At 33.7% G+C, this 16,651-nt stretch overlaps 1 protein-coding gene across 4 annotated transcripts in view; it reads right to left on the bottom strand.

Annotated features, from left to right (window-relative positions):
* Positions 1-14,129, bottom strand: part of LOC133337472 (uncharacterized) — a 71,415-nt gene extending 57,286 nt beyond the window's left edge. For 2 of the 4 annotated variants that reach the window (XM_061545689.1, XM_061545692.1), the window contains exon 1: positions 13,931-14,126. The gene's annotated coding sequence lies outside the window, so the exon portion shown is untranslated. Of the gene's footprint in view, positions 1-13,930 lie in introns of all 4 variants that reach the window. The other 2 variants (XM_061545693.1, XM_061545690.1) reach the window with 2 other exon arrangements.
* Positions 14,130-16,651: the final 2,522 nt, after the last annotated feature.

Here is a 16,651-nt window from a genome sequence, read left to right as displayed (position 1 = left end):
GGACAAATATTGGTGCACCATTTACATAAAATCGGACCAAACTATATATGGGAGGTATATCTAAATCTGAACCGAGTTTCTCCAATTTCCATAGGTTTCGTCCTTGGGCCAAATTAGTGACCTGTGTCAAATTTCATCCAAATCGGATTATAAATCCGACCTGTACTTTGCTCACAAAAATACATGGACGAACGGACATGCATAAATCGACTCAGAAAGTGATTCTATGCATATTCTCAAAAGAAACCATGTTTTACCTCGATTCCTTTTGCTTATTAGAAACATATGCACAAACACGTAATACCATGTACCACAGGCGGTGAAGGGTATAAAAATGAAATGGTATAAAAATCGGCTAATGAAAAAGATCTTAAAATTCGAAAGTCACTTTTGAACAGGTTTAATAAATCGAAAAGTCGACTTTTTAGTCAAAGGCAATAATCGAAAAGTTTGAAAGTCGACTTTTACGCCCGACTACGTTTTCCCAGTCTCCTCTGTAACATTTGCAGCGACTTATTTGTTTGGAACTGGCTCTTATTAATTACCAGCGTGTTCTGTTAGGAATCGTCCTCCCTCAGTAAAGGGAATCCCGTCTCCCATATTCAAATCGTACATCATTCTTAGTTAGGTAATGTTCAAAAAAAGATAATATTCATAGAATCACTTCCTGAATTAATGTATGTCCGTCGGTCATGCTGCCAAGGGTGTCAAGTTTAAATCAAACCACATTTTCATATTATTGTGTCCGATTTCATATAAGTGGAACACCAAAGTCCCCAAGCCTGAACTTTTGCCGAATAACATATGTATGGAATAATTATGTTCGATTCATATATAGATATATCCATTTCGCATATCCTATTAACCAGTGTGCTCCTTCGTTCCCTGATTATCCAACAATTCATGTATGGTAAGGTAGATATTTGCCAAAAATTCTTGTCAATCACTGAAACTGCCACCTGGGCCATAAATTTTCGTTTGCATTCAATTCGATTTGTGCTTTGATGCATAACCTTTAATCGTATTTCGGGCTTAGCACACATTCAAAAGAAATAGGCTTTGACTTTTCTTTTACGCAACAGAATTACGACCACAGCAAAAAAAAACAGAAAAGAAAGCAAACAGTTAAGCCAATAGTAAATGAGAAAATATTAAAGTTTGCAAAAACGAAATTATCCTTTGATTTATTTTCGATAGAGTACGAGTTGGGGAAAAAATAAAGTACAATAAAAGGGGGTCTATGAAATGTTTTCAACAATCGACATATTTGATTCAAATGAAAAAATGCCGACAAAAACTAGACACATTTTAGAATCACATGCCACATGTTTCTGTTGTATTGGTTCTCCTCCGATTTTGCAATTGTCGAACTTAGTCCACATTAATATGTGTTGTCTTTTTTTTTTGCATTACAAAAATTTAAAACAATTATTGTTACTTTTATGCATTATCACACCGTATTTATATGCATTTATATATCCATAGCTCGTTTTTGTTTGCTCTTGCTGTTGTTTCCGTATTGCTATTTAAAACAATAACACACGAAGGCGTGATAATAAGGTCACTTTGGTATCGTATTTATGTATTGCGACACATACAATATTTGCATATCCTTTCGGACTTATTTGCATTTTTATTGTCGCATTATTTCAGTTCGAAAACTAATGAATGAATGGGCAAATAATTACAGCTTAAATCCGCATCATCAATATTCATACGGTGATGTATCCGTTGCGAAGTGGTTCATTGCACAAATACCACAAATGAATATTTAAATTGATTTCAAAAAACAACAACAACAAAAAGAAAAACAATTATTTTTGATGAACACAAATGTCGAGGAAATTAGTGCAAATTGGTGGATAGTAAAAATTAAAAAGAGATTTTACAATATTTATGAAAAACATTAATTATATTTATAAGAATTGGGTTAAATGTTAAAAATTGAGGCAATGTTTTTGGAGAGAAGGATAACAGATAGAGTTAAAAATTGCCTTTTTCACACTATAGATAGGATTTTTACATATTTATCGAGGAGCGTGATTTTGTTCAGTCCAAATTGCAACTTTAGCAATCGAGCTGAAGTTAGGATAGCCTAACGTGTGTCAATTTTTATTGAAATCGGTTTAGATTCTGATATAGCTCCCATATATATTTTCCTCCGATTTTTAGCAAATTGTGCACTAAAAAGTCAAATTTAGACCGATTGGCACGAAATTTTGCACAACGTACTAAAGTTAGTATAGCCTAACGTGTGCCAAGTTTTATTGAAATCGGTTCAGATTTAGATATATTACATTGTCCCCTAAATTTCTTCCGCGCCACGCTATGAGGGAGTCTGACTGGCTATGGTTATATAAACATGCAGGCTTATCTCTTAGCCGTTTATCGGTTTCAGTCGTCCCAGAGCTATTTCAAAATACGTTTCGTTGGTGAAAAAAACCTCTTTTAATATTTTTTGCCCCGTTCAATGTGGAGAACCAAAAGAAGCATTTACGGCATGTTATGTTTCATTGTTTTAAAAAAAGGCAATAGTGCAAAGGACACCGCATTTGCACCGTTTACTACGACCATTAGTACCATCCACAATTGGCTTAAGAAATTTAGAGCCGGCAATTTTTGAAAGATGAAGCGATCGCAGCGGCCGCGATAGTGGATGACACTTACATTCCCAAGACAACGGTACATAGGTATTTGATCAAGATGGGATGTGCAAATCGGTATGAAAAGGGAAGAAACTTATGGGACAACCTAATAGCTCCCATATATTTTTTTGGTCCAATTTTTAGCAAATGGTACACCAAATAGTAAAATTTATGCCGATTGTCATGAAATTTTGCACATCGTACTGAAGTTAGATTAGCCTAACGTGTGTAAAGTTTAATTGAAATCGGTTCAGATTCAGATACAGCTTCCATATATTTTCACTTAATTTTAAGTAAATGGTGCACCAAGAAATGCTGCACCAAGAAATGGTGCACCACTTATCAAAATGGATCTGCAATAACGACTGGTAAATTTGGAAGAAATTGGTTCAGAAGCTCCCATATATATTTTCTTCCGATTTTATGTGAATAATTCATCAAAAAGTGAACCGATATTTATTTTTTTAGTGGATATATTCTGTACCCAATAAAATCCATTGTACTAAATTTCAGCGAATTCGGTTGTAAATCGCACTCAAGAACCCAAAAATGTAGAAAATTGTGGGTACCCGTATATGGGGGCTACGCCTAAACGTGGACCGATATAGCTAGATTGGTCACAACAGATATGTGGAAATACTTAAATCGTCATAGAAGATTACGCTGATCAAGAATATATGTTTATACTTTATAAGGTCGGAAATTATTTTTTCGTTGAGTTATGAACGAAAAAAGTGAAGTGGAGGGTATAAAAAGATACAAATGTACAAGGTTATTGATTGTAGGGTTAAGTCGGCGCAGATATAGACACAGATCACTTATCTAATTTAGTCCAATTTCTTGTCAATGGTGCGAGGTCTATTAAGATGCATCTCTTGAATATAGCCAAAGTGGTAAAGGGTATTATATACCACGCCTCTCACACCCGCCCCTGCCGACCGAGGGGGCTACCTGTCTATTCTATTGTCGAGAATACGTAGAAAATTTATCCCAATTGAGTTTCCAACCTAAAAGCTTAGTTACAATCCAATCGTCTGAGTTGGTGTATGTAAAACAATCCTATACATATTTATAAATATTAAATATTCCACACAAAAACACACTATTCGATTAATAGATTTCAGAATTCTCAAAAAGAAACTAATACACACGAGTACGTGTATTTAAACACAAATTAAAATGCTAAATTAATTAAACAAACAACATCAACATGTCAAAAACAAAAATTTCGAAACTACCTTGAAATAAAAAACTAATTAAATATTCTTTAAAATGTGATATATTAAATTCATACAACAACTATGCAAATGTCAAAAATTGTTAAATTAAATTTGATACTCAACTCAGCAGTGAACTTTATTTAACAAACAATATGCAGATCATAGTAAATGAAGCGGACAACAATTTTTTAATCTTCTTTTCGCATTTTGTTATTCCATAGAGATGAACAAAATTCGTGGAAAATATGAACAAATATGAATTTTATATTTTGATGTTCTTGGTTACTTTTTTATTTTGTATTTTTTGTTCTCTGCTAATTCGTGCTTTTCTCATTTTCACATTGGATAAATTAAAACGGGTGCATTCAGCTGAAATGAATGTTTTTCGTATTTGTTAATGAATACAAAATGGTTTGCCTCAAAAACAAAACGAAACAAAGTTCAGTGGTCAGGGGTCATTTAAGATGAATTTTGTAACACACTGAAATAATGACAATCTGGCGAAGTTTATATACATATTTTTTTTTTAATTAAGTCCATTAATACTTTTGCACATTTCTAGAATTTTAATACTAAAATGTAGTGGTTTAACAAATAGAAAGTCTGTTTCTGTAGAGTGCAAACCAACGATTTTCAATGAATAATTACAGAGTGAAAAATTCGAATTGGATTTTACAAAAAATATTCGGACAGAGTAGATTTTAACAAGGTGGTCTACAACATATGATCGAAAAATCAAAACCCAACCGCAAGCAAACAGAATTCCATAAAAGTTTGGAATCACTCATATATCAAATTTTTATGCATTGTATTGCCAATAGTTCGACACATTTTAGCAGCTTTATACAATATCATTCCATCCAAAGCTCTAACATTTTGTGTATTTGCCATCAATTGATCGATTTTTGTATTGTCTGAATAAATAATTCAATTGATAAATCTTGTAAACAAATTTCAGTGAAATGTTTAAAAAAAGAAACAAAATATGCACATGTAATTACTTTTCAAGTTTATTTTTCTCTTTTTTTGAATTTTGTATTTCAGTGAGCATTGCAAACGTCATAATACATAGTATGAAAACATTTGCCATCGACGAATCATGAATACATAGACCAAGTAAAGCCAATGAGAAAAATTGGAAAAATATTGTATACACACAAAATGCGGAGAGGAGAAGCAGAAAATATTTACAAAAATATTAAAACTGTCAAAAACTGTTGATGTTTTGGAATATTGGATTTCAATATGCTTAAGCTAACAAAACAAAAACCATAAAAGAAAAGGAAAAAAAAAGTCGAACCGGTCGAACATTTTGTACCTTATCACAAGAAAAATATGCTATGTATAACCGGGTGATCTAATTTGTAACCAAACTTTACATGTTTAGAACTTCTGCTGGCATTATTTGCAAGGAGTTTCTATACTTCCTAAAAAAAAATAAAATCCAAAATGTGGACCCATTATATATACAAATGTTCTTCCAGAAGACTATCAACCTATTGAGAACCAAAATTTAAAAAAAAAATCTAATCTGATTGTCATTGGCGTGATTACGGAAATGCTAATATAAACTAGATTTTTCAAAATGTTTTCTTTATTAAAATATTATTCTGCGAGGGATCTCATCCAATGATTATATTTCATGTAAAATGTCAAATGGTTAAAAATACAAATTGACATATTGTAGCCAGTGTTGACCTTAGAAAGTTGGGAGCAAAAAAAATAAAGATAAACAAGTAAAAACGATTTCAAGTTCTGCCCGGCCGAATTTTTTATACCTTCCATCATAAGGATGTCAATCAAAATAGTTAAAACTAGCATTCACCTCTATTCCTACATGTAATTGTTACCCCTTTTTACATTATCATTTAGTACTCTTCATACCTGTAAGCACTAATTTGCAAAATCCTTTTCATATTTCCCTTTTACGAATTCAAATGTGTTCAAAATTCCAATTATATATTTTAGCAAATACCTACAGGTTTCACATTTAGATCCATTCATTACTTTTCGAACACATGTACAATAAATTTAGTACCATTTAGTACACATTATAAATAATTGTTATTTAATGAGAACCCAAAATTACAGAGTATTGGGGAGTACCGTTATATGAGGGCTACCCAGAACCATGGTCGATATTAAAAATTCAGTTAAATCGGTGATTCTACAAATTAGTATTTATGGGCCAGTGAAAAAATAGGAACACAAATACCTAAGTAATCGAAAAATATGGAACTAATTGAACTGGAAAATATGTATAAAATCTTCAAAATACCAAAAATCAAACGTATTCGCATGAAGACTTTCTGCTTAGTTTGAAACCAAAAGCCATATCACAGCTAATCCTTCAGTCTTACAGAGACTCTAGTAAAATGTCAACTTGGTATAGAAAAAAATTAGTTTTAAACACTGTCGGCCTCAGCAGAGTTACCCAGCTCCAGTTTTCGATTTTTAATGTTATACATCATAAATTATGACTCTAAAGGGTGTAGCGCATAAAATAAAAACAAAACACATATTTTATAATAAAACAAATTGTATTATCCCCCGCATGTCAGTCAGTACACGACAACAGTTAACATTCGCAAATTGTTACAAACTAAAATGAAGAATTGAAAACGTGAATTGTATAAATAAAATAATTTGACGTGTAGACAATGCAAGTCTCGATAGGTTTAAAAAATCAAGGTAGATTTTTCTGAAATCAAAATAAAATAAGTTGTAATGGAAATATGTTTGTATGTTCAGGGATTTACAATTTTATAGATTACATAACTTTAAATAAAGTTGTCGACATACAAATAATATATTTAATGGCCGAAATCATTTAATGTTTCGATAATAAAAAGAAGTTTTTTTTTGGTTTTATAACAAATCTATATATTTCTTTTTGAAAAATATGTTAAATATAGAATCAAATAAAGGTTGAGGTTGAAAGGTATTTTAAAGGTTTAGCTGATTTCTTTGGTCTCCGTGACTTTTTTACTAACTACAAAACTATGTTGTGAGGATTAGCCCCCAAGAGTTTCTAAGGCCACGATATATTGGTCATAGACCTAGCTTTCAAAACGGTGTTAGCAGAATCGCTACTTAGAAGCGTTGTCAAGAAATGTTGCTTTTATGGTCGGTCGGTGTTTGTCATTGTCAAACAATTTTTTTCTTAATTTAGCCGGTCGTTTAAGTAGCTACAATTATTACTCGAAAATCACGAATCGACCGACCAACAAGCATTATCCCAAAAGATTAACAGCGTACGAAAGCGAGATGATTAATCATTTGTCTGATATCAATTGCATTGGTGTAAATCGGCTATTACTACATAAAAAAATGTCAATATTGTAAAATTTTGCGATCATCGGGATTTAGCTTAGCGGTCGTCCCTGTCCGACTATTCAACTCTGATTATAGGGTTTTTTTATATTATTTTTTTTCAGGAAACTTAAAACAAAGAAACACCATTTACGTAATATTGTTATGTTTTTTTCATTCGTTCCCTCCGCTATAAGGTGGATTTTTACTGAATTTCTCATTCCACTTGCAAAAACCTCGAAATATTCTTTACCAGAATGAAATTCTATAATGATTTAGCCATGTCCGTCGGTCTGTCTGTTTATCCGTATATCACGATAGAGCTCCCAATAGAGCTTTGAAGTTTTGCACAAACATTGCGATTACTCCTAGGATGTTGGGTATTGCAAATGGCCTCCATATAACGGTATCCCCAAATATTCGGTACTTTAGGTATCAGTGGAACTGTACACCTGGTGAATAAAAAAGCTTCTTTCCAGAATATTTTTTATTCCTAGTTCAATTTTCGAACCAGTTCTTTCACACATAAACAGATAATTTACAATGACATGCGTTTATCAATATTTCTAACAATTATATAAAGACTTTGATCCGACTTTGTCCGAACTTAACGACGTTTATACTTGTTTTGATTACACATTCGAATCAATAATTCCCATAGAAAGGATTAGAAAGGAGACTTGTTTTAATAGCAAATGTTCTCGCCACTTACCATTATCTTTATATTGGTGAATTTATACACCATGTACAGGGACTCGAACTCAACTAGATCACAACGTATATAAATGATCAAAACCTACTATAACCAGTAAGGAAAGCTCAAAACTCTGACGGGGCCGACTATATGACACTCTTCGCCACTTTAAATATCAAGAAGGGATGCTCTTATGATCATTTTTTAAAGTACAGTTATATATTACCGACATATACCAAGTACATCATTTGTCCTTCTCTAATAATTTTTGTCATATATGTACAATAACCTGTCGCTTGAATAAACGTAACATCTTTGGAAGTTATATCTAAATCTGTACCGATTTCTGTGAACATGTTGAAAATTACAAATATTGAAGGGCCTGTGCATCATCGTTTTACTAGTTCCGCTGAAAATATCACTGCTGCATGTGTTGCCGAAGACCCCAATGTGTCGATTCCGCGTCATATACCGCGTCAGAATTCTCAAGTAATTGAAGAAAGGTTATAAAATCCAGCAAAAAATCACTGTTTCGTGTGTTTATTGCAAAGTCCGAAGGTAAGATTGGAGTTATGTGGTTTTAATCGGCAGAGATTTTGTCAGTTTATCTAATAAATTATTTTCCGCTATCAGACTAAGTAGATAGACTAACATAGTTTATTTTTCTTTATTTTTTAGCACTACAGACTAACTGATTTTTGCCAATATTTTGTCATGCTACAGTTTAATGATTCCACTTTAATTATTATACTATTGTTTGAAGTTCTCTCTCTCCCTCTTAAGTAATTTATAATAATAATAATTTCAATCAAAAAAAAAACATGTTTCAATCCAACCCTAATACACTTCATTTCCTTCACATTACAATTCACAACAATTTAAGTTTGGCCGTTTCCTTCCTAGGAAAATGTTCAATTTAATCAACCTTGACAGATAACAAATTCATGAGAAAACATTGAAATTGTAGGTTACAACTGACAATTGTTGAGGAGAGACGGTAAACAGACGAACTATGACAAGAAACTTCTACAGAATTTCAGTATATAGTCACACTGAACGTATAATAGATATTTATGCCGGAAGTTTGTTTGTGTTTTGGTGTTTTTGCTTTCTGGTGTTTTGGCGAATTTCGTGTCTGACTTTATTTTCGGCAAATTAAACAAACAAAATAAATGTGGTCAACAAACAAAGAAAGAAAGATTGAAGAAAACAAATGTCTGGTTCTCGATGAAATGGGGGAAAAATACAACAATTGTACGCAGTTCAATGTTCTTTTATTTGTGACCATGAATATTTGAATTTTATTTAATGAAACGAAAATAGAATTGTGCCTACACACAGATTTTCGATTAGTGTTGTTGTTGTTGATATGCTGCTTCACTAACACTAACGTATGATGTTTGCAATTTTTTTTATTCACCCATTAAGTATACGACCCAATGTTCTCAGCATGTGGCAAGTGTTTCAAACTGAGGAATGATGAATGAATACCCGCCTGCCTTGTGCCTATGTATTCAAATTTCATTTACATAGATTTCGTAGTATTTATAAAATATACGTGCATATGTATACTTTGATATAGCTAGATTGCATAAAATTATTATATTCAATGCCAAATAGTTTGATATAATCCAAGTATAAGGTTGCCAAAAATATTTATATAGACGAAAACTATCATCGTTTCAATGTTAATGTGTTAATTACATCTGAGTGTGTGTGTGCATTTTGAAATCATTTGATATTAAAATTTAATTTGTCAAAATGCTTTGAACAGAAATTTTATTTGTCAACTCTTCTTGCCAGTCGTCAGCATGTTCAAATACTTTGAACAGAATTTTGTATTGCAGCAGATTTGGAGCAGATCGTTGGAGTGTTTTAAGATAAGAGTCTAAAATCCCACACGCAACGTTGATAAGGCTGTTGTTGTTGGTGTTGAGATTTTATGACGCACACTATGGGAAAACTCTCCACAGATCAAATTCTATTATTAGAACAAATAGTTTATTGATATGTATTATCATTGAGATTAGGCTAAGCAAGAGTTGTTTAAGTAGAACCTAAGGATAAATATTTTAAAATAAAATTAGTGACTTACAACCACTCAACCAAGAACGGTCGGGAGCACCCTGTCTCTAAAATTTTTTGTACAGAGTGTCCTACAAACACTCAAAAGAAAGATCGGTCGGCCTGTCTTTTTTTATACAGATGAGCTGCGGTCTGTATATTTTTAATATATTTTTATTCGAGATTTCATGTACCAAATAACCACCATTTGTATGATTGAGATCTAATTTTGGACAACACGCTGTGCTGCATTATATTATGTCTTGTGTACAAATGAATTGCCCAAGGACGATAATATGCCAATTACGATGCTAGTTCTAGTCACAATAGCACGTCAACATCCGATGAAAATTGTTCGTGGATGATATTTACGTCCGCGATTTATTTTTACATCCATATAAACTTCATTGAATGAACAGAAATTCCATGTAGTTTAAGTCCGTACATGTTTAAGTCATGAAACTTGCGACATGAAAAGAAAAATAGCTATTTTGGTTTTGGGTGGGTTTCTAACGTATGAAATGTATGTCATTTAGCATCAATGGATTTTGCACCATGATAAGTCTCTCATATCGATGCTTGTGCGTCATATTTTTTTTTCCAAAAATTACAAGACATTTACTCCTAAATGATTAAATCTTTATTTAAAAAAATAGTCTAAAAACCCGTGAGGAAAGATCAAAATTCAGACGGGGCCGTATTTATGATACCCTCCATCACTGGAGGGCGAAATTAAATTCTATGGAAAATTGCTTGTCAATCGGGCAGATTTGGATTCATTGGTGTACCGTTTCTATGAAATAGAGCAATATTATGTATGGGAGTTATATGTATATCTGGATATAATTGAGCAACCGTGTCATACACCATTTGGTATGCTGCAGCATAGTGCGCTGTCCTCAACATTATATCGTTAGGAGAAAGCTGAGAAATCTTACCACGACATGAGGCTGATTGACTTCGCGGCAGCAAAAAACATGGTAGTTAGCAGTACCAGATTCAAGCATCTCGATATACACAATACCACCTGGATTTCTCCCGATCAAGCTAAGAGAAATCAAATTGATCATGTTGTGATAGACGGAAGGTATTCATGCAGTGTTTAAGGCGTTCGAACGATCCGAAGGGCAAATATCGATTCGGACCATTATCTTGTAGCAGCCAAGGTCCGCACTCGACTTAATGTAACATCAAACATGCGAACCAAAATAACACGGAAATTCGTCGTCGAAAAGCTGCAAACACGACAGGTAGCAGAAGCGTACTCCGATCAACATGCCCACATACTAATCGAAAAAAACTCCTTGCCCCTATAATAATATATATAAGCGCAATGGCAAAGAATTGCCTACTCCCTATATATAAAAAAAACAAGCAAAACTTGAGCATAAGCACATCGAGGTATACAGGAGTCAGAATGAAGTCTGGAATTTTTACTAACGAGTAAAACACCAAACCGACGGTTTTGGTGCGGGTTTGGTCTGGCGCGGACATCCTCCTGTAGGGAAGAAGAAGGAAACCTGCTGACAGATACAGACAGCGTGCTGAGGATTTGGAAGGAGAATTGTTGTATACCGCCTAGCCAAGAGACATCAAAATAGCTGAAGAATAATAAAACTTTTAAAAAAATTGAGAAGGCGTCTGCCGAAGTGGGAGTGGTAGTAAGTGGCGACAAGACCAAGCTGATGGTATCAACGCGTAAAATGTCCAGTGGACTCGGACCAAATGTGGAATTTTAGAACTGCGGTTTCGAAGTAGTCAAAGATTTTATATACTAATAACATCAGTTTTGAAATTCGGAGGAGAATAGTGTTGTCCAACTGATGCTACTATGGTCTAAGTAAGCAATTCTAAAAAAAGGCCACTTCTCGCCAGACCAAACTAACACTCTATAAGACGCTGATACTACCCGTCCTGGTGTTTGAATCTGAAAAATGGGAGTGTTTGAAAAAAAATTCTCCGAAAGATCTACTGACCGATCTGCATCGAGGGTGAATTTCAGCGTCGAATTAACCATGAGTTGTATCATCTCTTCTCGGACATCGACATAGTCAGATGTATCAAGCTGCAGCGACTATGCTAAGTGATGTTGTGTGAATGGATGATGAAGCCCCAGCTCAAAAAGAACCTAAAAGCGAGCCAACTAATGGTTCACGCAGAATTGGAAGGCCACAAAATCCAATGGAATTATCAAATGGAAGACAATACCTCAGAACATGGTCTTTAAAATTGGAAGAGCTGCGCACAAGAAAATCATTGTTAAGCTCGGCTTATGGAACAAATGTTCTGTCTTAAACCTGATAAGTAAGTAAGGAGTAAACTTTATTATTTGGTGCACTAATTTCATGAGCTCAAACAAAAACATGTAAGGGTTTTATCTATATATGTATATGGAAGCTATATCGAAACCTGAACCGATTTCAATAAAATACGCTCTGCAATAATTTTTGTAAATCGAACAAACATGGGCTCAATATGCTAAACTTAATATCGGATCTATGGGGCAGAAGATGGAACAGGATCTATGGTGCACCGTTAACATAAAATCGGATTAAATCTGAACCAATTTAAAAAAAAAAATCACATTTGATATTCCAAATGTTATTTGAATTTATGTTACCGTAGAAATGTATACATTACAACATTGTGTTTCAAAACATTTGGTTTTATGGAGATAATCGATGTGCGCACTGAGTGGCTCAAATATTAAAAATATCGTATGTATCAATTTCAATTTAAAATTTTTAAACTACAAATTCTTTTTGCACAACTGCAACAAAAATTTCATATTTTGTTTGGATATTTTACTAAACAATTGGTTTTTTCTCAATGAGAAATTCATAAAGATGTATAATCGAAAATTGAATTAAATTTCATGATTATCGAAAATTGCGAGCTGGGAAAAAAATCACAGAATTTTTTTAAAGTAGCTTACTTCCTAAATTCATTTGCAAATTCGTTATACAATTTGATTTTATTTCAATTATAACTGGAGCAGAGAATTTAATTTCTTGCTTGAATTGTTCAAATAAAAAAACATTTTTGTTTCGCTTAAATTTATCATCATCATACTATAAATCTTATAGGGCATTACTTGTTTTCTACGAAAATAAATTAAATCATATTTTTTTATATACAGGCGAACAAATTTTACATTTCACAAAAATAGATATAGGCTCATCAGCCGCAGCCGCAGCAGCAACAACGTAGTGAATATAAATATTTGTCATGCGGTAGAAATAAAAACAACAACAAAGTCACATACATCATTTCACACTTCATCCATGATTATTATATTCGTCCATTTTGGATATTGCATTCGTGTTTTGCTAACAGAATGCAGGCAGTCCACATACTACAGAATCACTCTGCGGCACCTTATGTTTCGAATTTTATTTTATTTCATTATTTGTTTTTGGGTAAGGGGGATAGATGATTTAATAAAGTTGTTGAGAATAGCAACGTGAATAGATTTATGAAATACTTGGGATTGTGAACAATGACAACAGCAACAACATAATCATCATCATCATCAACAATAACAACAACTACATCACGATTGTCGTCATCAACATCGTTGTCGTCATTTGTAGGAACATCTTCACAACACACGTTGATGGCACACTCACTACTACACATCTCATGAGTTGGAAAATTTTAAAATAGTTTTTCCTTCTATTTCCTCCCGGCGAGCAGAGCAGAGCAAACATGAACACCGCCAACAACAACATCAACAGCACAAAAACTATCAAATACATGATAGATATTTAGGTCATAATCTGAACGAAAAATTCTATTTTTTCTTGGTCTTCTTCTTTTTATTCATTTTTTTTGTCAGTGTTTGTTTTTATTTTTGTAAGCGCCTCGTCACGAAAATATTTCATAGGAAACACGAAACTTTTTCCTTCACTTCTGCTTCTTCGTCTTCATATTTACTCTTCTTCCACTTCGTGTTTGCTTACATTGTAAATGTTACCGAAAAAAATAAAACTTACCAACAACAATTTTTTTTTATTAAAAACTTTGTCGCAACTGGAAAATAGTAGCGAAAAAGCAACAACAAATGGCAGACATCAAATGCAACTGGTTGGCAAAGTTTAGTTTACTTAAATAGTTTTTCTGTTTCTTCTTCTTCGTTTTTTTGGGGGAATATTATATCTTTTCTGGTTTTTTTAACTGGATTCTGTTTTTCTGGACACACTTTCAACAAAACACAACTTATTTCGCTTTAGAAAAAATCTGAATCTGAGCACTTTTGATGAAAACGGAAATTTTTATTTTTTTATGTTTCCCTTTTTTCGTTTGTTTTGTAACTTAACTTAAAGTTGCTTAAATTTAATTTTAGAAATCACATAATTGAATTTTTTTTATACAATCAAATATACTTTTCAATTTTTTTAATAGGGAGAGGGAATAAGTCGTAAATTATTGTTATGCCACGGATTCGTATGATTTTTGTTCAATATGAAGAAACCGACTGACTAGAATCGAGAAATAATATTTGCTGAAAAAAATCTTTTATCGGAAGACTGGTGGCGCGTGTGAACAAAAACCGTCAAGATGTGAAAGAAGATCGAAAGGCAAAACGGAACAATTTTCAAATTACACCAAAAACAAACAGCATCGTCTTCTGCACGTAACACAGATGTCGGGAATGGTCGTGCACGTCGAGCAAGCCAGAGATGTTTTTGTGGATTTTCCACTGCGCCGCAGATTCCGAAGGCAAGCGAAAAAATAAATATTCACTTGACTCTGAGAAAATATAGCAGGCGAATGTGTGAGAGAGAACGAGAGCGCGTCAGAGAGACACGATCGCAACAATTGTGAGTGGGAATACCAGGGATGGATAATTTGAATCATTAACAAATGCAAAAAAATTACATTAATTATACCCTACACAACTATGTTGTCAGGGTATTATAGCTTTGTGCAGCCACAAGAGTTTGTAACGCCGTGAAATATTGGTCCTAGACCCAACTTTAAGTATACCGATCGTCATATCTCGACTAGCTGAGTCGATCTAGACATGTGTGTCCGTCCGTCCGTCTGTCCATTATAATTTGTAAACACGATACAGGCCACAGTTATGGACCAATCTTCACGAAATTTTGCATGTAGGATGGGTTCTGGCCAATTAAGACCCCTATTGTTTTTGGAAAAGATCGGTTAATATTTAGGGGATGAAATGGAACAAAAACTTTATTTTTGTCGGTGTTTCTGGTCGCTCCAGATGCCGTAATTGTCTCCCGAACATCGCATGGAGATGGGGGTCGGGCCAAAGAATAAGCATGGCTGTTTTGGTAAAGATCGGTCTATATTTAGCGGGTCAAATGGACCCTGACTTTTGTGTGAAAAATTACAAAATTTGTATTCTATGGCGTATATATTTGGCCCTGAAGGTCCTAGACCCGAGACCCGAGTTGACAGTATGTTCAAGAGGAGTGGTTGACCTTTCAATTGATACCAATTATATGGTCGTATGTATTCGGATGTGGGAGTTACACATAAATATTTACGGGTGCTTACGTACTGAGATGTTATTTAGTATCCCATTACTACACTAGAGGGCGGAATTATAGCGCTGATTGCTTTGAAATTTTCCATGAGATTCTAGTTATGGTCAAGGACAACGCCTATAATTTTCGGCGATGATTACATAATTATTTTGGGATGAAATGGTCCGAAAACTTAATTTTTGTGTTTTTCGAGTCGATCTATAGGCCACAATTGAAAGCCGAACATCACCACACAACACACGGTGAAGGGAATATGGACAAGTAATTAGAAGGACTGAATATTAGTAATATTCGGAAAATATGTCAGTATAAGGAAAAGGTGCTGTTGACCTCTAATGGGGCAAGAGGGTGCAAATATCACGAAATATTGCCCAGGCTCGTAATAAACACCGGCAGAAAGTTAGAGTTCCGTGGTATTTGTGTAGGGTATCGTATGGTCGGCCCCGTCCGACTATACTGCTCTGCTCACTGGTTTATTTAATTATTTGGAGGTTACAAAAATAATCGATTTTTTTATACCTGGTACAGGGTATTATATCTTTGTACATATATTTGTACCAGGCAAAAGGAGACGAAAGGAGACACATGGATGTCCGTCTACCCGTCCATCTGACAATGTATTCTTGTGAACAAAGTACAGATCGCAGTTACGATTTGGATGAAATTTGACACAAGAACATTGGTTTAGATTTAGATATAGCCCCCATATACATTTTTGTCCGATATTGTCTAAATTGTGAACCAAACTCCAATTATTTGTTCGATTGGGACAAAATTTTGCACTGTGTACTGAATTAACTGCAGTTTTATGTCTGGGAAGTTTTGTTGAAATCGGTTCAGATTTTTTATTACTTTATTTTCTTATGAACTATAGGACTTTATTTAATGATTTGTTGCCATTTTAAAAGTAAATTCATAATGCCTCTCTCATTGAAGTCCTGTTCTCTATTTGCAAAAAAGAAAAACTCTAGTAGTCGATTTTCACAACCCTCCCTAGATACAATTTTTTTTTATCATTAAAGAAATTTTGCAATGCAAGATGATATTTTTTGTGGGGTCTGTCTCCAAATGGCAAATTGGTGGAGTGTATAAAGAAGGTAAGCTTTGAAAATATTTGTTTTAATCATCAGAGACCATAGAGTTTCGATAAAAAAATTAAATATATTGACAGGAGATTTCCTACCTATTTATTTAATTGGA

This window comes from Musca vetustissima, unplaced genomic scaffold, assembly GCF_032173495.1.
Source record: "Musca vetustissima isolate MV318-11 ecotype Yass unplaced genomic scaffold, APGP_CSIRO_Mvet_v1 utg805, whole genome shotgun sequence".
In the NCBI taxonomy this organism is placed as follows: Eukaryota; Metazoa; Arthropoda; class Insecta; order Diptera; family Muscidae; genus Musca; species Musca vetustissima.
Note: the sequence above shows the minus strand (reverse complement) of the source record. Positions and strands in the feature narration are given on the sequence as shown.